Here is a 24,717-nt window from a genome sequence, read left to right on the forward strand (position 1 = left end):
GGAAACAGAGTCTATAGGGCAAATTCACCTCACGGAAGTCAGCAGCTGATCCCACTAAGGGGATGGGCCCTTTATTATTTATTATCTTCCCCAACCCCTGAAGTGTGGTAGGTGCCTGTCACGGAGTTCCCGGGCGATGCTCTGGAACTGCTCCCTACGAAACCAGTCAGGACTCTGGGGAAGTCTCTTTTCTGTGAGCAGCCTGTCTTCAGGACACAAAGCTCATGCAGCTTCCACCTTCCTGGATCTGACCTCGGAGCATTCATCATCCTCTGCCCCTCCGTGTGATTCCCACAGCGACTCCGCCCAGGCGGGGCTCCTCGGGAAGCCAGAGGGTCAACTCCGCAGTCAGACGTGACTCTCAGCCAGCCAGTAAAACAGAAGGTTTATTAGACGACAGGAACATGGTCTAAATAGAGCTTGTAGGTGCAGAGAACAAGGACCTCTCAGCTGGGTCCATTTTGGGGGGCAGTGAGCCAGACAACCACGTCTGCACTTCACTCCATGTCCCCAGGCAGCCCCAAACTCAATCTCTCTCCAGCCCCTCCTCCTCTGGGCTTTCCCCTTTCCCGGGCCAGGAGGTCACCTGATCTCTTTGTCTCCAACCCTTTAGCTCTCACCTTGGAGGGGGGAAGGGCCCAGGCCATCAGTTGCCAGGAAACAGGGTGTTGGCCATTCTCTGTGTCCAGACCCCTGCACACAGCTGCCCTCTAGGACTCTGCAATGATCATACACCCTTATCCCACCACCTAGATACTTAAGAACAGCATAGGGGAAACTGAGGCACCCCCACAATATTCAGAGGAAACATTAAGAACAGTCCCGCTTCGTCACAGTGCCCTCACAGGCCAACAGGGAATCAGACAGTCCTTATGCTGCATATCCCTTAGCTAAAGGGGTACAAGGCTCATGCTTTCAGTGCAGAAGATTCTAGGTACAATCCCTGCTGATGACCCACAGTAGAATGTGTCTTAGGAGAGGGCCCAGAGGAGGGAACTGGGGAAGGAATAATGGGGGTATAGGAATGTCTCCTCACTAGTCACTCGGCGCAGGATGCCTGGGACACTAGGAGGGTGGCTGGGTCAGGATCTATGCACCCAGGCACTCAGTCTGTGACCCAGGTTTTGACAAGGAGCCTCCTGGAGGGGAGCAGTCACACAGCTGACTTCTCAGGGACCGAGAAAGGGGTGACGGAGGGTACCCCAATCCAGGTCCCTGTTCTTCAGGATGCTATTTCTGATAAGTTTTTGGAAAGTAACCTTGTCTCTTTAAATCAAGATGCAGCTCCAATGCCTGTGATAACAGAGGAGTTGGGACCAGGAAATTGCCAGGGGGTGCCGGAATACAAATGACCCAACTGACAGAGAAGGGGGTGTTTTCCCCCAGGCTGGTGAGAGACAGGGAGCAGTTACGGGAAGGCCGCTGGGAGAAGGTGAATTTGATCGAATATTTGTTGGGGAAATGGGTGAGGGGTAAAGAGGTGGCAAGTTTTCAAGGAATGCTTGATCTTGTTGCTCAAGAGCATTTCTTAAGCATACGTCAGGCTGAAGTAAACCAGTGTCTATGGGACAAAGATGTCAAGTCTGTGGATGAGATGCTCTTTTAGCTGATGCCTTCGAACAGACTCAGGCGTCTATTGACGTCAGGCCACAGAAAGAGGGGTTTAAAACTGGTGGGAAGGGAGGATCCCATTTTGCCCCTGGGAAGAGAGAAGGGGCTTGGGAGCCTAAATGAGTTATAGAATCTGGCCCTAAGTTAACTTTACCTGTTTGCAAATTTCCCCCGAATGGATTGCAATTCCTTGAATAAAAACAACGAGGAGTCCTTGTGTCACCTTAGGGACTAACACATTTATCTGGGCATAAGCTTTCATGGGCTATAACCCACTTCATCAGATGTATCTGATGCATCTGATGAAGTGGGTTATAGTCCACGAAAGCTTATGTCGAAATAAATCTGTTAGTGTCTAAGGTGCCACACGGACTCCTTGTTGTTTTTGCTGATACAGACTAAAACAGCTACCCCTCTGAAATCAATTCCCTTTAATATAGTCATTGTTCAACATTATCCATGGAATAATTTTGCTGAATGACTTATTCAATGTTCAGTTCTCAAGCTGTTTTAATTGATTGCTTAAGTCACCCGGTCTTATTTCGAACTCTTAAATTCTGGTGCCTAAGTCCCCTACAGTTACTATTTTGATAGTCACTGTTAGGATATAGATATTCAGGCCTGTCTGTAAAGGCCTGTACTTTAAGAATTTAGGTGTATTCTTATCACTTGGCTAGTTAGAGGTATAAAAGAAAGAATCAAAATCACTGTCTGCCAGTGTAAGGTCCTTCTCTTACTGTGACAGTCTGAGGCCCTGTTCTTAGGATAAGGCCTTTGGCTAAGCGACAGAGGCAGCCATAAGCTGGGAAGCAACCGGTCACATCCTCACATTCCAAAGTAGTCACATTGAAAGAAGGTGCTATTGGGCTGTTAGGAATACAATCCTGTCCTGATAGTGCCTATCACCTCCAGAGAAAGGGAAGTGCCTAGAAGATGTAAAAGGAAATTGAGGTTGATAGTTTTCTGTCTGGTAAGAACTCACTTATCAATAGACACAGCTGGGAAACTCTTATGTCTTTATAGATGTAGTTGTGAAATCCTCACTTCTCTATTGTTTTGTCATTATAGTTCCCACTTTGCTGTTGTTTATTGGCATGGTCTCTGTCTGGTTCTGTGATTGTTTCTGTCTGCTGTATAATTAATTTTGCTGGGTGTAAACTAATTAAGGTGGTGGGATATAATTGGTTAGCTAATCATGTTACAATATGTTAGGATTGGTTAGTTAAATTTCAGTAGAATGATTGGTTAAGGTATAGCTAAGAATATTACTATATAAATTAGGGGCAAACAGGAAGTAAGTTGGGATTCAAAAATAAGGAAAAAGGAACTTGTATTTAAGCTTGCTGGAAGTTCACCCCAATAAACATTGAATTGTTTGCACCTTCGGACTTCGGGTATTGTTGCTTTCTGTTCATGCGAGAAGGACCAGGGAAGTAAGTGGGTGAAGGAATAAGCCCCCTAAGAGTCACTTCCCACTAAAGCTGTGTGGGGTGGGGAAGATGCAACAACTAAATTGTTGAAAAATTTTCTGTACTTATTCAATGAAATTTTGAAATATAAAAAACATCAGCCAGCTACATAGTTGCTCAAAAACTATAAAAACTTTGACATTTTTCCTCCCTACATTCTCCCCCCTCCCCCTTTTGTTGAAATTCAAAATGTTCTTGATTCTTCCCCCACTCCTTTTTTTGGTTAAAGTTTACGGTTTCAATGCATTTGTGATAAATGAAGGACGGGGGCGGGGGGTAGCTCTCTTTTATGGACACCCAGCCAGCCAATTAGCTAAAAAGTCCCTTTTGGTGGCTGTTCTCTGCTTGCTTTACCTGTAAAGGGTTAACAAAGTCCCCCAGGTGAAGAAAAGGAAGTGGGCACCTGACCAAAAGAGCCAATGGGAAGGCTAGAACTTTTTTAAAAAGACACACGGTATGGGTAGTGCAGGAGACCTGAAGCTGCAAACTTGGGAGTGGGCAAGCAGTCATCTCCTGAAAATACAAGGAGAGAAGAGTTTTAAGGTCTTCTTTCCCCATAGAAGACAACTAGAGGTAAGATGCCTTCCTGATCCCTAATAGAAATCTTTGTGCTCCCCCACTGAGCAATGAGGAGTGGATGGGAGAGTCCTGTGTAACCAGAGGCCAAACTAATAAGGGCACACAGGGAAAGCCCTGTCTCATCCTCAAAACTTGCAGTGCTAGGAGAATGAAAAACCACTCAGACCCATGCCCCTAAGCAATATCAGAGGATGAGACCTGAATGGAAAAAACGGAGTGTCTGGGCTTTAGTCTCCTGTCATTTACATCTGGCTTTTACTGGAAATTCTCCTGATCTTATTTACACTGCTATAAATCTGAATTACCTCAGTGACACCGGAGCAACCCCATTGTCTTCAAAAGTTTTGAGCAAATCTAACTGATTGGAACTAAGGCCTTGTCTACACTAGGAAGGGTTGGCTGGTATAACTATTTTAAAGAACCCGTCAGGCTCCTTAGAATGGTACTGATAGTATGTAGTTAGGGCTGCCAAAGTTCTAATAGCACAAACCCGAACACCCTAGCCCTTCCCCCTGCCCTGCCCCTGCCCCAAGGCGCTGCTGTGTCCCTCCCCTTCTCCAGGGCCCCGCCTCTCATTCGCTCCATCCCCCCTCTCTCTGTCGCTCGCTCTCCCCCACCCTCACTCGCTCATTTTCACCAGGCTGGGGCAGGGAGTTGGGGGGCAGGAGTGGGTGAGGGCTCCAGCTGGGGGTGTTGGCTCTGGGGCGGGGCCAGAAATGAGGGGTTCAGGGTGCGGGAGGGAGCTCTGGGCTGGGCCAAGAGGTTGGGTGCAGGAGGGGGTGGGAACTCCAGCTGGAGATGAGAGCTCAGGGGTGGGGCCAGGGATGAGTGGTTTGGGGTGCAGGAGGGGGATCTGGGCTGGGGGGCTGAGGGCTTTGGCTCGGGGTGCAGGCTCTGGGGTGGGGCTGGGGAAAAGGCCCAGGTAGGGACTGTCAAATTGTGGAGGTGAATGTGTGGTTACACAGGCGGTGTCGGAGACAGGACTTTGGATTTTTAGACCATGGGATGTTGTTCTGGGAAGAAGAATTGCTAGGAAGAGATGGGATCCACCTAATGAAGAAAGGGAAGAGCATCTTCGCAGGCAGCCAGGCTTGCTAACCTAGTGAGGAGGGCTTTAAACTAGGTTCACTGGGGGATGGTGACCTAAGCCCAGAGGTAAGTGGAGGAGTGGGATACCAGGACGAAACACAAGGAGGAGTGTACATGACAGGAAGCCTCCTGATTCATACTGAGAACGTAGGGGCAATCTGCTAGTTTTCTAAGGTGCATGTACATGAACGCAAGAAGCCTGGGAAACAAGCTGAAAGACTTGGAAGTCCTGGCACAGTCAAGGAACTATGATGTGATTGGAATAACAGAAACTTGGTGGGGCAGTTCACATGACTGGAGGACTGTCATGGATGAGTATAAACAGTTCAGGAAGGACAGGTATGGGAGGAAAGGTGGAGGACTTGCATTGTATGTAAGAGAGCAGTATGATTGCTCAGAGCTCCAGTTTAAAACTGGAGAAAAGCCTGTTGAGAGTCTTTGCATTAAGTTTAGAGGCTAGAGCAACAAGGGTGATGTCGTGGTGGGCGTGTGCTATAGACCACCGGATCAGAAGGATGAGACAGACGAGGCTTTCTTCAGACAACTAACAGAAGTTTCCAGATCACAAACCCTGGTTCTAATGGGGGACTTCAGTCACCCTGACATCTGCTAGGAGAGCAATACAGCAGTGCACAGACAATCCAGGAAGTTTCTGGAGAGTGTTGGGACAACTTCCTGGTACAAGTGCTGGAAGAACTGACATGGGGGCCGTGTTCCTCTTGACCTGCTGCTTTTAAACAGTGAAGAACTGGTAGGGGAAGTAGAAGTGCGTGGCAACCTAGGCAGCAGTGACCATGAGATGGTTGAGTTCAGGATCCTGAAAAAAGGAAGAAAGGAGAGTAGCAAATTACAGACTCTGGACTTCAGGAAAGCAGACTTAAACTCCCTTAGGGAACTGATGGGCAGGATCCCCTGGGAGGCTAATATGTGGGGGCAAGGAGTCCATGAGAGCTGGCTGTATTTTAAAAAAGCCTTATTGAGGGGGCAGGAACAAATCATCCCGAAGTGCAGTAAGAATAGCAAATAGGGCAGGCAACCAGTTTAGCTTAACAGAGAAATCTTCGGTGAGCTTAAACTCATAAAGGAAGCTTACAAGAAGTGGAAATTTGGACAGATGACTTGGGAGGAGTATAAAAATATTGCTCAAGCATGCAGGGGTGTAATCAGGAAGGCTAAGATACAATTGGAGTTGCAGTGAGCCAGGGATGTGAAGGGTAACAAGAAGGGTTTCTACAGGTATGTTAGCAACAAGAAGGTGGTCAGGGATAGTGTGGGACCCTTACTGAATGGGGGAGGCAACCTAATGACAGAGGATGTGGAAAAAGCTGAAGTACTCAATGTGGGGTTTTTTTTGGTTTGTTTTTTTGGTTTTGGTTTTGGCTTGGGGGTTTTTTTTGGCCTCGGTCTTCACAGACAAGGTCAGCTCCCAGACTGCTGCACTGGGCAGCACAGTATGGGGAGAAGGTGAGCAGCCCTCAGTGGTGAAAGAACAGGTTAAGGACTATTTAGAAAAGCTGGACATGCACAGGTCCATGGATCCAGATCTAATGGCTCCAAGAGTGCTGAGGGAGTTGGCTGATATGATTGTAGAGACATTGGTCATTAACTTTGAAAATTTGTGGTGATCAGGGGAGGTCCCAGACGATTGGAAACAGGCAAATATAATGCCCATATTTTAAAAAGGGAAGAAAGAGAACCTAGGGAACTACAGACTGGTCAGCCTCACTTCAGTCCCCAGCAAAATCATGGAGCAGGTCCTCAAGGAATCCATTTAGAAGCACTTGGAGGAGAGGAAGGTGATCAGGAACAGTCAACATGGATTCACCAAGGGCAAGTCATGCCTGTCCAACCTAATTGTCTTCTATGATGAGATAACTGGCTCTGTGGATATGGGGAAAGCGGTGGATGTGATATATCTTGACTTTAGCAAAGCTTTTGATACAGTATTCTTGCCAGAAAGTTAAAGAAGTATGGATTGTATGGACGGACTATAAGGTGAATAGAAAGCTGGCTAGATTGTCGGGCTCAATGGGTAGTGATCAACGGTTCGATGTCTAGTTGGCAGCCAGTATCAACCCAGACACCCGAACCCAGACCTGAGCATCACCCAGGTGCCCGCAACTCAGAGAACCGCACCTGTAACTCCCCACCCAATCATCCACAGGGCACGCTCCTCGGGGAGCCTTGAGCCTGGTGGGCCCAGACTATCATCGGAGCCTACCTCTAGACGCAGTGCGTCTGCCAGCACATTCAGACATGGGGCCCTGCTTCACATGTGGCCATTTCGGACACTTACAGCACTAATGTCCTGAGATGGATTGTAGCTTTGGCCAGGTCTGCACCAGGGAATCCCAGACCCGCAAGCCATCCTCCCCGAAGCTGACAACGCCAGTGGAAGTAGGCCCCAAGCCAGTCATGGCCCTCCTGGATTCAGGATGTGGGCAGACCCTCATACGGCAGGGAGTTATCCCAAACCCAAAAAGGACCGACGGAGAGATTTGACTCCAGTATGTTCACAGAGACATAAAAGTGTACCCACGGGTCCAGGTACTCTTAAGGATAAATGGGGTGACCGAGGAGATGATGGTAGAGTTGGCCCCCGCCCTTGCCTGTCCCGTCATTCTTGGCCGGGACTGGCTGGGCTTTAATGACCTTCTCTGGGAGGCCAGCCTTCGGGGGAATCTTCCTCTGACAGCTCTAGGGGAAGATGTAGTAGCAGACCAGGATCTTGCGGCCAATTAAGAGCAACACCGTGAACCAGAGGAAGAGGAACAGGGAGAAGAAAACCCTGATGAGTCCCGGACCCAAACGTGGCCCCCAGATCCAGTGCGGGAAGACCCTACGAGAACCTCCCTACCCGACTTCCCTCAAGACTAATGGGACGACCCCACCCTTGAACATGCCTATAACCAAGTGTCCCACCTCAATGGGACTGTAGTAAACCCCCAGAGAGCACTACAGTTGCCACAGTTTGAGCTTACAGCCGATCGCCTCTCTTGGGTAGAGCGGGACCCGCAGACCCAGGAGGTCCAGACTCAGCTGGTCGTTCCCCAGTGCCATAGGAGAAGTGTTCTGAAGCTCACTCACGACATCCCTGTAGCCGGCCACCTGGGACAAGAAAAGACCCTGGCTTGGGTCTTATCCCGCTTCTATTGTCCGGGAGTTGACTGGGATGTAAGGGACTATTGCAGCTCATGGCCAGACTGCCAGTTGGCCACCAACCCTGGGATGTCAAAGGGACCCTTAGTTCCCTCGCCTGTGGTGGGAGTGCCCTTTGAGCGAGTTGCCACGGACCTGATCAGGCCCCTGTCCAAGAACAAGGCTGGGTTCCATCATATCCTCGTCGTCCTAGACTATGCCACTGGCTTCCCTGAGGCCATCCCGCTGTGTAACCCCAGCACCCATACTATCGCGGCTGAGCTGGTGAAGGTTTTCACCCTGATGGGGCTTCCCAGAGAGCTCCTCACCGACCAGGGGACCAATTTCACATCCCGGTTACTCCGTCAAGTGTACACCCTGCTCGGCCTTCGGAAGCTGTAAATGTCCATATACCATCCCCAGATGGACAGGCTCGTCGAGCACTTTCATAAAACGCTCAGGACAATGCTGAGGAAGTTTCCTCCTCAAGAATTGCGACGGTGGGACTAGCTAGTTCCACCGTTGCTTCTGGCCATCCGCGAGGTACCCCAAGTCATCCACCAAGTTCTCCCCCTTTGAACTCTTGTATGGACACCAGCCCCGTGGGGTACTGGATTTGAGGAGAGAGGCCTGGGAGTACACCCCCTTCAACTGTCATGGGGATTCACCAATATGTACTGCAACTGTGAGACCGGCTTGACTGAGCCAGGACCCACTCCCGAGAAAATCTTCAGGTGCCCCAAGGGATCCAGGAGCAGTGCTATAACCACAGGGCCCGAACAAGAAGCTTTGCCCCCAGGGACCAGGTACTTCTACTCCTCCCATCAGAAGAGTCAAAACTCCTGGCCCGGTGGCAAGGCCCCTACAAAATTGTCCATCAGGTGGGGCCTGTCACCTATGAGGTTCACCAGCCCAACTGGAGAAAGAAGAAACAGGTGTACCACGTGAACCTCTTGAAACCCTGGCATGCCTGGGAAGGATTGCTAATCGCCCCCTACCCACCAGAACCAGCCCTAGGGCCCCAAGTGCCTGAGTTGGACAAATGGAGGAGGCCCAGTTGGGTGACACGATGTCAGCTGATCAACGGAAAGAAGCTCAGTGCCTCCTGGAAGCCTTCCAGAAGACTTTCACCACACTCCCTGGCCAGACCACCATCGTACGGCACACGATCCAGTCAACCCCGGGACAGGTGGTCCGGGAAGCGGCCCGCCCCCTCCCACGACAGATGCAAGAGATCATGGAGAAGGAGGTCCAAACAATGGTAGAATTGGGAGTCATTGAGTGGCGCAGCCCCATTGTACTGGTCCCAAAACCTGACGGGAGCCATCGCCTCTGTATCGACTTTCGGAATATAAATGCAGTCTCGATGTTTGACACCTATCCAATGCCCCACATTGATGAGCTCCTCGACCATCTGGGAACTGCGAATTACATCACCACACTTGATCTCACAAAAGGGTATTGGCAGATCTCCCTGGACCTGTGTTCCAGAGAGAAGACAGTGTTTGCCACCCAAACGGGGCTGTATCAATTTGTCCGGATGCCCTTCAGCCTCCATGGGGCCCCAGCTCCCTTTCAGAGCATGATGGATCACCTCCTAAGTCTGCATATCACCTAAGCAGCTGCTTACCTAGACAACATTGTTATCAATAGTCCCCATTGGGAAGAACACTTGCTCTGGGTAGCAGCTGTCCTGCAGACCATTCAGAAAGCAGGCCTCATGGCCAACCCGAAGAAATGTTGGATTGGATGGCAGGAAACTACCTACCTGGGTTATATCCTAGGGTGAGGCCTCGTAGTGCCCCTCATAGGGAAAGTTCAAGCCCTGCAGGCCTGCCTAGTGCCAACTACAAAGTGGCAGGTACAGCAGTGTTTGGGCGTAGCAGGATACTATTGACGCTTCATCTCCCAGTTCACATCCATCGCGGCTCTTTTAACTAAGGACAGCCCACGTCGAGTACATTGGTCTGCGGAATGCGAAGAGGCATTCCAAACTTTCAAGGAGAGCCTGTGTCAGGAACCTGTACTATTCAGCCCCAATTTTGACCAAGAGTTCCTGGTCCAGACGGATGCTTCGGAGGTGGGGCTGAGGGCAGTCTTGTCCCAGGAGGTGGACGGGGAGGAGCACCCTGTCCTCTACATTAGCAGGAAGCTCTTCCCCAGAGAATGCCACTATGTGATTTATAGAAAAGGAGACCCTCACCATCAGATGGGTGATTGAGGTCCTTAGATACTGCCTTTTTGGGAAACCCTTCATTCCGATAACCGATCATGAGCCCTTAGGGTGATTGGGCAACATGAAAACTGCCAACACTCAGCTGATGAGATGGTATCTCACCTTGCCACAGTATGCCTTCATGACCCTGCCTTGTTGAGACAGATATGCAAGCCTGCTGCAACACAGACCAGGGTCTGAACCACGCTCCCAAAGCTGCAGACTTAACTGAAAACAGATTAAGAAGTGCTCCTGTCTCCAGCACCCAGACACCCAGCTCCCAATGGCATCCAAACCCCAAATAAATCTGTTTTAATCTGTATAAAGCTTATACAGGGTAAACTCATAAATTGTCCACCCTCTATAACACTGACAGAGAGATATGCACAGCTGTTTACTCCCCCAGGCATTAATTACTTACTCTGGGTTAGTATCGATGAATCTATGAATTAATGTCAGAAGGGACCATTATGATCATCTAGTCTGACCTCCTGCACAATGCAGGCCACAAAATCTCACCTACCCATTCCTGTGATAAACCTCTCACCTATGTCTGAGCTATTGAAGTCCTCAAATCGTGGTTTAAAGACTTCAAGGAGCAGAGAATCCTTCAGCAAGTGACCCGTGCCCCATGCTACAGAGGAAGGCGAAAAACCTCCAAGGCCTCTTCCAATCTGCCCTGGAGGAAAATTCCTTCCTGACCCCAAATATGGCAATCAGCTGAACCCTGAGCATATGGGCAAGATTCACCAGCCAGATACCCAGCAAAGAATTTTCTGTAGTAACTCGGATCCCACCCCATCTAACATCCCCTCACAGGCCATTGCGCCTGTTTACCATGAATATTTAAAGATACAGACTGCTGTAGTGGCATGGGAGCCAGCAAACAGAGCTGTAAACAGGGGAGTTTCAGGGGGAGTTTGTAAGGGTAGTTTGTGTTTGTGGTGCTTGTTTGGGGTTTGTTTTTGCTGTGGGGAGTGGTGTTTTGGTGTGGTTTGTGTTTCCCAGATTAACAGGATTTAGGTGGGAAGGCGATGACAGATACAGAGGCGGCAGTGGGAGTGACCCAGGCAGTGGAAGACACAATGAAGATGACTGGATGTGGAAGCTGCGGTATGTGCATGGTCCTGGAGGGGGTACCTGGTAAGAGTTTTGTCTGCATGAAATGCCGTCTGAGAGAGCTGATGGAGGAAAAGATCTGAGGTTTGGAGATGCAGGTGGAAAGTCTGGTTGAGTTTAGAAAGGGGTTTTGAGCAGATTATGGAGCAAAGACATGAGGTATCTGAAGGGAAAAGCTCAGACTTGCAGATGGAAGCAGGACTGAGGAATTCTGAGGGGAGACTGCTGGGTGAGGAAAGTGGTCAATGGAAGCATGTGACTAAAAGAACGAGGCAGAGGAAAAGATGGGCTAGTGAAGGAGAAATAGAGCTCAAGAACAGGTTTTCAGAGTTGGAAAATGAAGAAGGGGCTCAGCAGGTAGTCACTGAAGGTGAAAGGGCGAAGAAAGAAGAGAAGAGCGGCTAGGAAAAGGGGAAGAGTCAACGGAGACGACACCAAATATGAGCCCCAGGAGGATACAGGATGGGTTGAAGAAGATTACAAGGGAGAATAGGAATGGGAAGAACTTGCAGCCAGAGGGAACAGGGGATAGACTGGAGAATAGCACCGTCACCAGGAAAAGGCAGGTCTATGTGATCGACTCTTTACTGAGAAGAATAGACAGGCCTGTAACTAGAGCTAATCCAGAGAATAGAAGAGTATTAAGTGAGACTATGCTAGGCTGGGGAAGATGCTTAAGGAAATCGAGACTCAGGTGATCTTTAGTGGGATTCTGCCTGTTCCTAGAGAAGGGCAACAAAGGTGTGACAAGATTATGACTATCAACAGATGGATTAGGCAGTGGTGCTATAAGGAGGGCTTTGGGATGTATGGCCACTGGGAGGCATTCATGGACAGAGGACAGTTCTCTTGGGATGGACTTCATCTGAGTAGGGAAGGAAATAGACTTTGAGGATGGAGGATGAAACAACTGATTAAGAGAGCTTTAAACTAGGAATTTGGGGGAGATGATTGGGAGATGTCCAGGTAATCTCCACGCCGGATTTTAGCATTGAGAGGGAAGAAAGCGAAGTAAGAAAGGATACAGCCGTGGGTAGCAGAATGGACATAAGGAGGAAGGGCAGTGTGGATAGCAGTCTAACTAGAGGAACTAGAGCTACTGGTGCAGGAAGTGAAACCAGAAATTATAGGGATAACAGAAACATGGTGGAATAGTAGTCAGGACTGGACTACAGGTATTGAAGGGTATGTGCTGTTTAGGAAAGTCCGAAATAAAGGTAAAGGTGGAGTTGTAGCATTGTATATCAATGATGAGGTAGAATGTAAAGAAATAAGAAGCGAAGGAATGGATAAGACGGAGTCAGTCTGGGCAAAAATTACTTTGGGGAAGAAAACTACTAGAGCCTCCCCTGGGATAGTGCTTGGGGTGTGCTATAGACCGCCGGGATCTAATTTGGATATGGATAGAGCCCTCTTTAATATTTTTAATGAAGTAAATACTAATGGAAACTGAGTGATCGTGGGAGACTTTAACTTCCCAGATATAGACTGGGGGACAAGTGCTAGTAATAATAATAGGGCACAGATTTTCCTAGATGCGATAGCTGATGGATTCCTTCATCAAGTAGCTGCTGAACTGACTAGAGGGGATGCCATTTTAGATTTGGTTTTGGTGAGTAGTGAGGACCTCATAGACGAAATGGTTGTAGGGGACAATCTTGGTTCAAGTGATCATGAGCTAATTCAGTTCAAACTGAATGGAAGGATTAACAAAAATAAATCTGCAACTAGGGTTTTTGATTTCAAAAGAGCTGATTTTCAAAAATGAAGGAAATTAGTTAGGGAAGTGGATTGGACTCAAGAATTTATGGATCTAAAGGCAGAGGAGGCCTGGGATTACTTTAAATCAAAGCTGCAGAAGCTATCGGAAGCCTGCATCCCAAGAAAGGGGAAAAAATTCACAGGCAGGAGTTGTAGACCAAGCTGGATGAGCAAGCATCTCAGAGAGGTGATCAAGAAAAAGCAGAAAGCATGCAGGGAGTGGAAGATGGGAGGGATCAGCAAGGAAAGCTACCTTATTGGAGTCAGAACATGTAGGGATAAAATGAGACAGGCTGAAAGTCAAGTAGAGTTGGACCTTGCAAAGGGAATTAAAACCAATAGTAAAAGGTTCTATAGCCATATAAATAAGAAGAAAACAAAGAAAGAAGAAGTGGGACTGCTAAACACTGAGGATGGAGTGGCGGTCAAGGATCTTCTAGGCACAGATTAATAAACACAAGTGATTTTATTAAGTATAAAAAGTAGGATGCAAGTGGTTTCAAGTAATAACAGACAGAACAAAGTAAGTAACCAAGCAAAATAAAAAAAACATGCAAATCTAAGCCTAATACATTTAAGAACCTTAATACAGGTAAATCTCCCCCTCAGAGATGTTCCAATAAGCTTCTTTCACAGACTAAAAGAAAAGGAGTACTTGTGGCACCTTAGAGACTAACCAATTTATTTAGTCTCTAAGGTGCCACAAGTACTCCTTTTCTTTTTGCGAATACAGACTGACACGGCTGCTACTCTGAAACCTTTCACAGACTAGACTCCTTCTTAGTCTGGGCCCAATCCTTCCCCCTGGTACAGACCTTGTTAGTTCCAGCAGGCATCTTATGTGAAAAGCAGGGGATTCCACATGACTGGGACCCCTTTGTTCTGTTTGCATCATTAACTGGATGCAACCTAGTTACAATGTCACCAGGCTTGCAGGAGCCATCTACAGTCAATTATTCTAATTAATGGGAGCCATCAAGATTCTGAGCCATTATTAATGGCCCACACTTTGAAGTCCTATTGGAATTATTCAGAATTATATTTCATATTTCTAGTTTTAGATACAAGAATAATACATACATAGAAATAGGATGAACACACAGTAGATTATAAGCTTTGTAACGATACACATTGAAACACATTCACGATGAAACCCACAAAAGAAAGGAAATAAAAAGCACAGCCAGTTCCCATGGCATGGCTCCAACTTCTCCAGCACAGTCACACTGTGTCATTACCACAGCTTCCGTGCCCCACAAGCCCCCCCGAAACACCAGCCTTTCGTCAGCCGGGTGCACTCAGTGCTCCCGACACAACCAGCCACTGCATCGAACATCCACAACACTAGTGCTGCTAGGGAAGAACTGCTCTGGCGAGGGGACAGTTGCAGTGTGTGGTCTGTGTTGTGTGGGGGACGTGAAGCTCAGCCTATGCTGGGAGCCTCACTAGCCCTTGCAGTCTGGGCTTGGTCTCCTGCATCAGCTCAGTGTTCTGGCTCAAACAGCCTCTGTGCTGAGCCTGAGTTTAACTCCCCCAGGTTAGACATAGAACACTTCTGAAGAACTTCCTCATTCTCGTTAATCACCCCATCTCGTCCCTGCCCTAGTTCTGGGCATGACCCTACGCCCGAGTGTGTGGAAGTTCATCATACAGGGCCAGATCCTCAGCTGGTGTGAATGGGTGTTGTTAGGATATAGATATTCAGGTCTGTCTGTAAAGGCCTATACTCTAAGAATTTAGGTGTATTCTTATCACTTGGCTAGTTATAGAGATAGAAAAGAATCAAAATCACTGTCTGCTGGTGTAAGGGCCTTCTCTTACTGTGACAGTCTGAGGCCCTGTTCTTAGGCTAAGGCCTTTGGCTAAGCAGCAGAGGCAGCCATAAGCTGGGAAGTGACCGGTCACCTCCTCACATTCCCAACTAGTCACATTGAAATAAGGTGCTATTGGGTTGTTAGGAACACAATCCTGTCCTGATAATGCCTATCGCCTCCAGAGAAAGGGAAGGGCCTAGAAGATGTAAAAGGAAACTTAGTTTGATAGCATCTTGTCTGGCAAGAACTCACTTATCACTAGCTGAGATGTGAAATCCTCACGTCTGTATTGTTTTGTCATTATAGTTCCCACTTTGCAATTGTTTGTCTGTATAATCTCTGTCTGGTTCTGTGATTGTTCCTGTCTGCTGTATAATTAATATTTTGCTGGGTGTAAACTAACTAAGGTGATGGGATATAATTGGTTACATAATCATGTTACAATATGTTAGGGTTGGTTAGTTAAACTTCAGGAACATGATTGGTTAAGGTATAGCAAAGCAGAACTCAAGTTTTACTATATAGTCTGCAGTCAATCAGGAAGTGTGTGGGTGGGGGGGGGAGATGGGAACAGGGAATGGGGGTAAGGAAATTGGAATCATGTTTTGCTAAAGGGGGAGATGGGAACAGGGAATGGGAGTGGGGAAACTGGAATCCTGTTTGGCTAAGGGCAGGAATGGGAACAGGGAGACAGGTGTAAGGCTCTGTGGTGTCAGAGCTGGGAAAGAGGATACTAAGGAAGGAAACTGGAATCATGCTTGCTGGAAGTTCACCCCAATAAACATCGAATTGTTTGCACCTTTGGACTTCGGGTATTGTTGCTCTCTGTTCATGCGAGAAGGACCAGGGAAGTAAGTGGGTGAAGGAATAAGCCCCCTAACATCTTGGTGCCGGTGACTCGGATGCATCGCATTGGATAGGTGAGTGGCAGCCTGTAAGTCCCCCTCCCCAACAGTCCGCGCAGCTGCTTGGAGGGGGTATCGCGAACTCTCGTGATGGTAGTTGCGGGTTCTGGCAAGCCAGGGTAAAGGATTTTTTGGATAAATGGATAAGGAAGAACCAGGACCCATACCAGGTGCAGGGGTCAACCTGGGATGAGATTAAAAAGGAAGTGTTAGGGGACCCAGAGGTATGGGGGGTGGCTGAGGAGCCCACCCTCCTTGGTATATGGGTAGTGGAAGAAGGTCCCTGCCCATGGGGACTGAATGCCTTCCAGGGAAAGGAGGCACTTCAGTCCGCTTTTGAGAGGTTTGCAGTAACGGCAGCATTATGGGAAGCTGCCAGTAATCTTTCAAGTTTGGTGCTGCTTCAGCAAGGGCTGCTGAAGGGTTGTAAATTAGTTAGGGGTGGTGAAAGATGATTTGGCACAACAGGGTTTAAAGTCAAAAGCAGAGTTAACAGACTACCTTTAGAGACTGGAGCTGGGACTTGGTCCTGGGGGAGTGGAGAGAAAGAAGGGGAATAAAAAAAAAGAAAAAAAAAAAAGAAGAGAGTTTCAAAGTGCAACCTGCCTTTCCACACTCTTTTGTTTTTCTGACGTTTTAATGGAGGGTACTTTGGATACTTATGTGAGATGTCAAGAAAGAAGTTTTTGTTTAATGATAAAACCCAGTTCTATAAATGTAACTGTATGTGCAACTCTGTGCAGTCACATTGGATGGAAGCTTGGTAACTAAATTATCCAAGGGGGTCAGGTAGAGTGGCTACTACCACCACTATGCTTCTGTTCCCAGAAGCCTTTACAGCTATTCTGAAGGAAAATGGGCCCTTTTCCCACAGAAATGGTCTATAGGGGACTGCTGCAGGCAGCAGGTGGAGAGAGAATCTGATCCAAATGATTTGACTTTGGGGTAATGTAATCAAAATCACTAAAGGATGGAAGGGGTTTCTATTGGAACTTAACTTGGCTGCCCATGGTTGTGTCTAGTTGTACAAGATGGAAATGTAATCGGAGTACAGTTGTGTAAAAGAGTAATCACAGTGCAAAGGATGTTAGGCAAAAGAGAATTTTGTGTGTGTGCATGGGAAAAAGAAAGGGAAAAGGGGAGGAATGATGGGAACACTGAGCCTTGGGGTGTCTCTGGGGGATCAGATTGTTGCTTTGCTGGGTGTGTATGAAAACTCTGGGCATGGGGGAGGCAGTTACACCTTGTGTAAAATTAATATGGCTAATATAATGTTATGGAGGTTAAACTACATGGAAGGAATTTGCATTTTCCCAGGATGTGTGCAGTGTATATTGGAGAAGGGGTAAAAGAAATGCAAATAAAACATGGTACTTCATTAAAATCCTAATAGGGCTCCAAAAGGAGCCACAATAGGTTGTGCTTTCTTTTTCAGATCTCTGTGTTTTGGAGCAGGAGATGAAAGTGGAAAGTAATCAGAACTCTAGTGGAAGTGGAATGTTTCCCTTTTAAGACACTCTCTAAACTGCTAACAGCTTTGGATCCAAAGCAAGCTAGTAAGCCTCTGTGTGTATGCAAATTACCTAGCTGATGGGCACAAAGGAGCTGCAAATAATGAATACATCTGGTCAGCAAACAAGCTACTAGAAGACTATGGCAACACATTTCCTCCGGGAAAGGGAGGTGAAAAAACAAGTCAAGCCTGAAAATAAGGGACAGGTTAACCTTAAGGGGGGGGGGGGGGGTGTACAGTGCTAGAATCTGAAGCTGTGTCTCAGCTATTACCTGAGAATAAACTTAAAGCTTGGTACAGCAGAGAAACTATTGCAAACTTGGTCTGTTGTACAAGAGGGGAAACTGAGGTACACCATCTCATGAATTTCATAAATGACCAGTGAGTGGGGTAATTCACTAGCCTGACTATAGAACAGCCTGACTATAGAACAAAATAAGTACAGCCTGGAGGTAATTCTTCTGTTTTTCCTGCAATTAGCAAGGAAATTTCTAAAAGAAAGTGGTATTATTATTAAGCAATAGTCTGTCCCCACCAGGGGGGTGGAAATTGTTTCTTTTGTTTTTCAGACACTCTAGAAGCAAGCTGGCGCCAGCGGAAGAGTAACTCAGAATACCATGGATCTATGTTTTGTGTTGTTTGTCTGTGGTGTTTGTCTTGTTGCTAGCATTGTTGTGTTTTAATGAACAGAAAACCTCATGACGTGGGTGGGGGATGGCTTCAAAAGGCTGACCTTGGGGGGGAAGATTTGTATGGGAATGCAAAATGCTCCACTAGGAGGCCAGCACCTGTGTAATAGCTAGCGTGGTACCTGGAAATGGAATGACAACTAAGGTGGCCCCCACAAGCCCTATGAAAATAATGAGAAGGGGAGGAGCTCACTTGGAATCAATGGAGGGGTGTGTAAAATAGTGTAAATCAACAGAAGATGTTTGGATGTGCCCCTCTCCTATGACTATAGAGGACCAGGATCAATGGCCTATTCAAGGGGTGGACAATTGGGTGTACTGTGTATAAGGTGTTTTGCTGGGAATGTAAATATTACTGGGGGCACAATTACACCAGCCCATAACCAAACTACACACATCTACATGTTGCTATATGGACTTTGGTACACAAATGGATCTGTGAATCTTATTGCTGTGAATAAGCCAGGGCATACTGCCTGATTCCACACCAAGTGGTCAAGCTGGTTTGGACAATATCCCATTTCTCTGTGAACATTCAATGGACTTATGATATGGACAAAAGCAAGCAAAACCTGCAGGGGCAGCTTGTTGCAACTGCCAGCGACTGGACACATAAGATCGTGACCCTGTCGAAGGAGGAGAGGCAGTGTTTTGGGGGTGTCTCGGATGTTGGACCATACTGCAGTGGTCAGGACTCGGTGTTGCTGTGGATTTTGTATTGTTAACTGTACTTGTGTTACGTTGCATTGGGAGATAACCTATAAGTAATGTAATAAGTCCTCCAAACCCTGCAGTGTACTAGACAACCCGGACCCAGCCTTCTCGGGCCCACTCTAATGGGAAGTCTGGAACACTAATTGGAATAGGTGTGGTATGCCCGTACGAGAGAAGGTGCAGGGCACTATACTACACAAGGGGCAGTGGGACAAATGGAATATCGACACCTTCCACCTTGATGCCTGGCCCTATCAGGAAATGTGTCGCCATATGTCCTATGCTTTTCCAGGGATACCTGGGCAGGAGGATCCCAAAGGAAAAAGAAAAAAAAAAAAGGATGGAGTGTTAGGATATAGATATTCAGGTCTGTCTGTAAAGGCCTATACTCTAAGAATTTAGGTGTATTCTTATCACTTGGCTAGTTATAGAGATAGAAAAGAATCAAAATCACTGTCTGCTGGTGTAAGGGCCTTCTCTTACTGTGACAGTCTGTGGCCCTGTTCTTAGGCTAGGCCTTTGGCTAAGCAGCAGAGGCAGCCATAAGCTGGGAAGTGACCGGTCACCTCCTCACATTCCAAACTAGTCACATTGAAATAAGGTGCTATTGGGTTGTTAGGAACACAATCCTGTCCTGATAATGCCTATCGCCTCCAGAGAAAGGGAAGGGCCTAGAAGATGTAAAAGGAAACTTAGTTTGATAGCATCTTGTCTGGCAAGAACTCACTTATCACTAGCTGAGATGTGAAATCCTCACGTCTGTATTGTTTTGTCATTATAGTTCCCACTTTGCTATTGTTTGTCTGTATAATCTCTGACTGGTTCTGTGATTGTTCCTGTCTGCTGTATAATTAATATTTTGCTGGGTGTAAACTAATTAAGGTGGTGGGATATAATTGGTTACTTAATCATGTTACCATATGTTAGGGTTGGTTAGTTAAATTTCAGGAACATGATTGGTTAAGGTATAGCAAAGCAGAACTCAAGTTTTACTATATAGTCTGCAGTCAATCAGGAAGTGTGTGGGTGGGTGTGGGGCGGGGAGATGGGAACAGGGAATGGGGGTAAGGAAATTGGAATCATGTTTTGCTAAAGGGGGAGATGGGAACAGGGAATGGGAGTGGGGAAACTGGAATCCTGTTTGGCTAAGGGCAGGAATGGGAACAGGGAGACAGGTTTAAGGCTCTGTGGTGTCAGAGCTGGGAAAGAGGATACTAAGGAAGGAAACTGGAATCATGCTTGCTGGAAGTTCACCCCAATAAACATCAAATTGTTTGCACCTTTGGACTTTGGGTATTGTTGCTCTCTGTTCATGCGAGAAGGACCAGGGAAGTAAGTGGGTGAAGGAATAAGCCCCCTAACAGGTGTGTTGACTCCAAAGGAGCTTTGCCCATTTAACCAGCTGGGGATCTGGCCCCATTGACTCTAATGGAGCGATGCTGATTGACACCAGTTGGGGATCTGGCGCATTGACAATCTGTTTCTTGAAGGAGACAGTTGCAGATGTGAGCTATAACCATAGCTGAGATACGGACAACACCTTCTCACTGATAAGGAGCCACACTGCCATCTGGATGAAGGTCTGGGTTTTTATTAAGATATGTTACATTCCAGTAAGTGTATTCCTGGGATTAGGAGAGTGTATATAAGTGACCTAAGCATTATATTTGTACTGCCTTAGGATGAATAGTTAAAGACCCCAAGACACTGAAATCTCAGTCCATTCTGATGGTAAGCAATGTTCAGTCTGGGCATTACGTACGTTCCGTTGAGGCCAGGACTCAAATGGTGCTGAGCCCTCTGCACTATGGTAAATTTCACCCATGAGGAATAAGTTACTTGGGGAAGCAAATGATTATGAGGCGCCCAGGCTGGGCGGTGTGGTGGGGCAGCAGGAAGTGTGAGCAAGGCAGGGTGGGAAGATAGCTCTTTCCTGTCTGCAATACTTTGGCAGATATGATGGCATGTAACAAGATGTACATCAGGTTGGCTTCCTGTGTTGTTTTTCTGAGATAAGGGATCTGCAAAGCTCAGAAGCCTCGGCGCTCGTCCTTTCCTGATAGCTTCTGAGTCCCCGTGGGAAGCCGAGGTGACGGGACTCTGTCCAGTGAGTGGAATGAAGTCAGTGGGATGAATTCAGGGATGGATTAGGAGAGTCCAGAAGGGTCTAAGTTGATGTAATTTGCAATTACTTCTGGTCCCTCCAATATGAATGTTCCACAAACTGAGATGCTGTCCTGACAGTGAAACATCCTTAGATTCCCCAGGCTAGATTCTCTGGTGTGTCTGTGCCAAGAGAAATTGTTCACAGAGTCACAGATTTTAAGGCCAAAAAGGATCATTAGATCATCAAGTCTCCTCTCCTGTGTAACACAGACCACAGAATTTCATCCAGTTACCCTCTATTGAGCCCAGTAAGGGGTGCTTGAGTAAAGCATCTTCCAGAAAGGCAGCCAGTCTGGATTTGAAGACTCAGGAACTGGCAAATTCCCCTCTTGATCTTCATTTTGATATGCTAAACAGATTGAGCTCTCACTGTCAGGCATTTCTTCAGCTCTTGAATCATTTTTGTAGCTCTTTTCTGCACCCTTTCCAATTGTTCAACATCCTTTTCCAAATGTGGACCTCAGAATGGGAGGCTGTATTCCAGTTTGTGCCTCCTCAATGCCATATGCAAAGGTGAAATCGCCTCCCTGCTCCTACTCACTCCTGGGATCACTGCTCAGTCCCTCACCTGTTGGTTGGGAGTGAGCGCCTGTGGTATTTACTCCTTGTGAAGTGGCCAGCCCTGGAGCACGAATTGGTTTAGTGGCTGCTTGCTCCGTTTCTAGGTGCTACCTTGTTTTTTCTGTTAAACACACTCTTCTGAGCTGCTGGTCTCACTAAGCAGACCCCAGCCACCAGTTTTCATGTACTGCATGTTGGGTAATAACAGGAGAGGATTCCATGCTTGTAAAACTAAACTGCTTTTTTTATCAAGACAACTATTTCAGATGTGTGACCACCACAGCTAGAATTCCAGCCATGTGCGCACAGACTGACTTCCAGGTGCCTGGAAGGAGAAAGTAGTTAAGGACATTGAGGTCAATGGTAATTAGGACAAAATACAACATGGTTTTACAAAAGGTAGATCGTGCCAAACCAACCTGATCTCCTCCTTTGAGAAGGTAACAGATTTGTTAGAAAAAGGAAACGCAGTGGATCTAATTCACCTCAATTTCAGTAAGGCATTTGATACGGTTCCACATGGAGAATTATTAGCTAAACTGGAAAAGATGGGGATCAATATGAAAATTTTGAAAAGTGGATAAGGAACTGGTTAAAGGGGAGACTACAACGGGTCAACCTGAAATGTGAACTGTCAGGCTGGAAGGAAGTTACTAGTGGAGTTCCTCAGGGATCGGTTTGGGGACCAATCTTATTTAATCTTTTTATTACTGACCTTGGCACAAGAAGTGGGAATGTGCTAATAAAGTTTGCGGATGACACGAAGCTGGGAGGTATTGCCAATACACAGAGGGACTGGGATATCCTACAGGAAGATCTGGATGACCTTGTAAACTGGAGTAATAGTAATAGGATGAAATTTAATAGTGAAAAATGCAAGGTCATGCATTTAGAGATTAATAACAAGAATTTTTGTTCTAAACTGGGGATGCATCACTTGGAAGTAACAGAGGAGGAGAAGAACCTCGGAGTATTGGTTGACCACAGGATGACTATGAGCCGCCAATGTGATGTGGCCATGAAAAAAGCTAATGAGGTCCTGGGATGTATCAGTTGAGGTATTTCCAGTAGAGATAAGGAGGTGTTAGTACCGTTATACAAGGCACTGGTGAGGCCTCATCTGGAATATTGTGTGCAGTTCTGGTCTCCCATGTTTAAGAAGGATGAATTCAAACTGGAACAGGTACAGAGAAGGGCTACTAAGATGATCCGAGGAATGGAAAACCTGTCTTATGAAAGGAGACACAAAGAGCTTGGCTTGTTTAGCCTGACCAAAAGAAGGTTGAGGGGAGATATGATTGCTCTCTATAAATCTATCAGCGGGATAAATATCAGGGAGGGAGAGGAATTATTTAAGCTCAGTACCAATGTGGACACAAGAATAAACGGGTATAAACTGGCCATCAGGAAGTTTAGACTTGAAATTAGATGAAGGTTTCTAACCATCTGAGGAGTGAAGTTCTGGACTAGCCTTCCAAGGGGAGCAGTGGAGGCAAAAGACATATCTGGCTTCAAGACTAAGCTTGATAAATTTATGGAGGGGATGGTAGGATGGGGTAGCCTAATATGTCGATTCATTGATCTTTGACCATTAGCAGTAAATATGCGCAATGGCCTGTGATGGGACACTGGATAGGGTGGGATCCGAGTTACTACAGAGAATTCTTTCCTGGGTGTCTGGCTGCTGAGTCTTGCCCACATGCTCAGGGTTTAGCCATATTTGGGGTCGGGAAGGAATTTTCCTCCAGGGCAGATTGGCAGAGGCCCTGGGGGGTTTTTGCCTTCCTCTGCAGTGTGGGGTACAGGTCACTTGCTAGAGGATTCTCTGCACCTTGAAGTCTTTAAACCACGATTTGAAGACTTCAATAGCTCAAACGTAGGTCAGGAATTTGTTACAGGAGTGAGTGGGTGAGATTCTGTGGTCTGCGTTGTGCAGGTCGTCAGATTAGATGATCATAATGGTCCCTTCTGACCTTAAAGTCTATGAGCCTCCTCCAAACTCCAAGTTCCATGTGTTTGCTAGAGAGTTTGTGAGGTTCTGAGTGTCCCCTGGGAAACGCGGAGTTCCCTTCACTCAGAAGGAATTGAGGTTGCTCACCAGTGCCTCCTGGAGGTGATTGGCCCCTCTCAGGGTAGGGCTAGCCTTGAGCAAGTATAGCAAAAAACAGATGTGACTATTCTTGCATCACTTCACAACGCTTTTGATTCAGGAGCTTTCGGGAGAGTGAGGCCATGACACTTCTGCTTTCCATTGACCTGGCTGAGATCAACAGTGAGAGAAGAATGGGGCCCAATGTGATGCTGTGTCCATTAGCGCCTGATGATAGCAGACACCATCCCAGGTGATGGGGCAAAGAAAGAGCCCCTCAGGTCCCCATCCCTTGTCTCCAGCCCCACAGAAACGCCTGACCTGAGGGGTTGGCTCATGATAGACTGGAGAGATCTCTGCTCCAACCGGGGTCACTCATCAACATGGATTTCATCCCATCACACCCTGCAATCCCCCTCCCTTCAACTGCAGCAGCAGAAAGAGGCTGACACCTGCCCGAGAGCCCAGGATCCTGAATCCCAAAGCCGTGTCCCCCCAGGCATCCTGCCTCCTGTGCAAACCCTCTGCACTGGCTCCACCTCCCCTGGATTCCCAGCTGGTTTCACTGTCTCCAGCTGTCAAGGTTCCTTCCCCACTCTGAACTCTAGGGTACAGATGTGGGGACCTGCATGAAAACCTCCTAAGCTTACTTTTACCAGCTTAGGTTAAAACTTCCCCAAGGTACAAACTATTTTACCCTTTGCCCCTGGACTTCCACTGCCACCACCAAACTTTATCTGGGTTCCTGAAAAAACGGAGTTTGGACACGTCTTTCCCCCCAAAATCCTCCCAACCCTTGCACCCCACTTCCTGGGGAAGCTTTGGTAAAAATCCTCACCAATTTGCATCGGTGACCACAGACCCAAACCCTTGGAGCTTAGAACAATAAAAAAGCATTCAGTTTTCTTACAAGAAGACTTTTAATAGAAGGAAAAAGGAATCACCTCTGTAAAATCAGGATGGTAGATACCTTACAGGGTAATTAGATTCAAAACATAGAGAATCCCTCTAGGCAAAACCTTAAGTTACAAAAAAGACATGCAGACAGGAATATTCATTCTATTCAGCACAGCTATTTTCTCAGCCATTTAAAGAAATCATAATCTAACACATACCTAGCTGGAATACTTACTAAGTTCTAAGACTCCATTCCTGTTCTGTCCCTGGCAAAAGCATCACACAGTCAGACACAGACCCTTTGTTTCTCTCCTTTCCTCCCAGCTTTTGAAAGTATCTTGTCTCCTCATTGGTCATTTTGGTCAGGTGCCAGCGAGGTTACCTTTAG

At 47.0% G+C, this 24,717-nt stretch overlaps 1 protein-coding gene and 1 long non-coding RNA gene across 2 annotated transcripts in view; one reads left to right on the plus strand and one right to left on the minus strand.

The window, feature by feature from the left end:
• Nucleotides 1–24,717, minus strand: part of LOC119564795 (IgGFc-binding protein-like) — an 86,284-nt gene that overhangs the window by 11,703 nt on the left and 49,864 nt on the right. The gene's annotated exons all lie outside the window — the stretch shown is intronic.
• LOC122463427 lies at nt 11,713–21,271 on the plus strand. The gene is made up of 3 exons (XR_006286783.1): nt 11,713–11,858; nt 19,981–19,984; nt 21,255–21,271. It is a non-coding gene; the product is annotated as an uncharacterized LOC122463427 (long non-coding RNA).

This window comes from Chelonia mydas, chromosome 20, assembly GCF_015237465.2.
Source record: "Chelonia mydas isolate rCheMyd1 chromosome 20, rCheMyd1.pri.v2, whole genome shotgun sequence".
Lineage (NCBI taxonomy): Eukaryota > Metazoa > Chordata > Testudines > Cheloniidae > Chelonia > Chelonia mydas.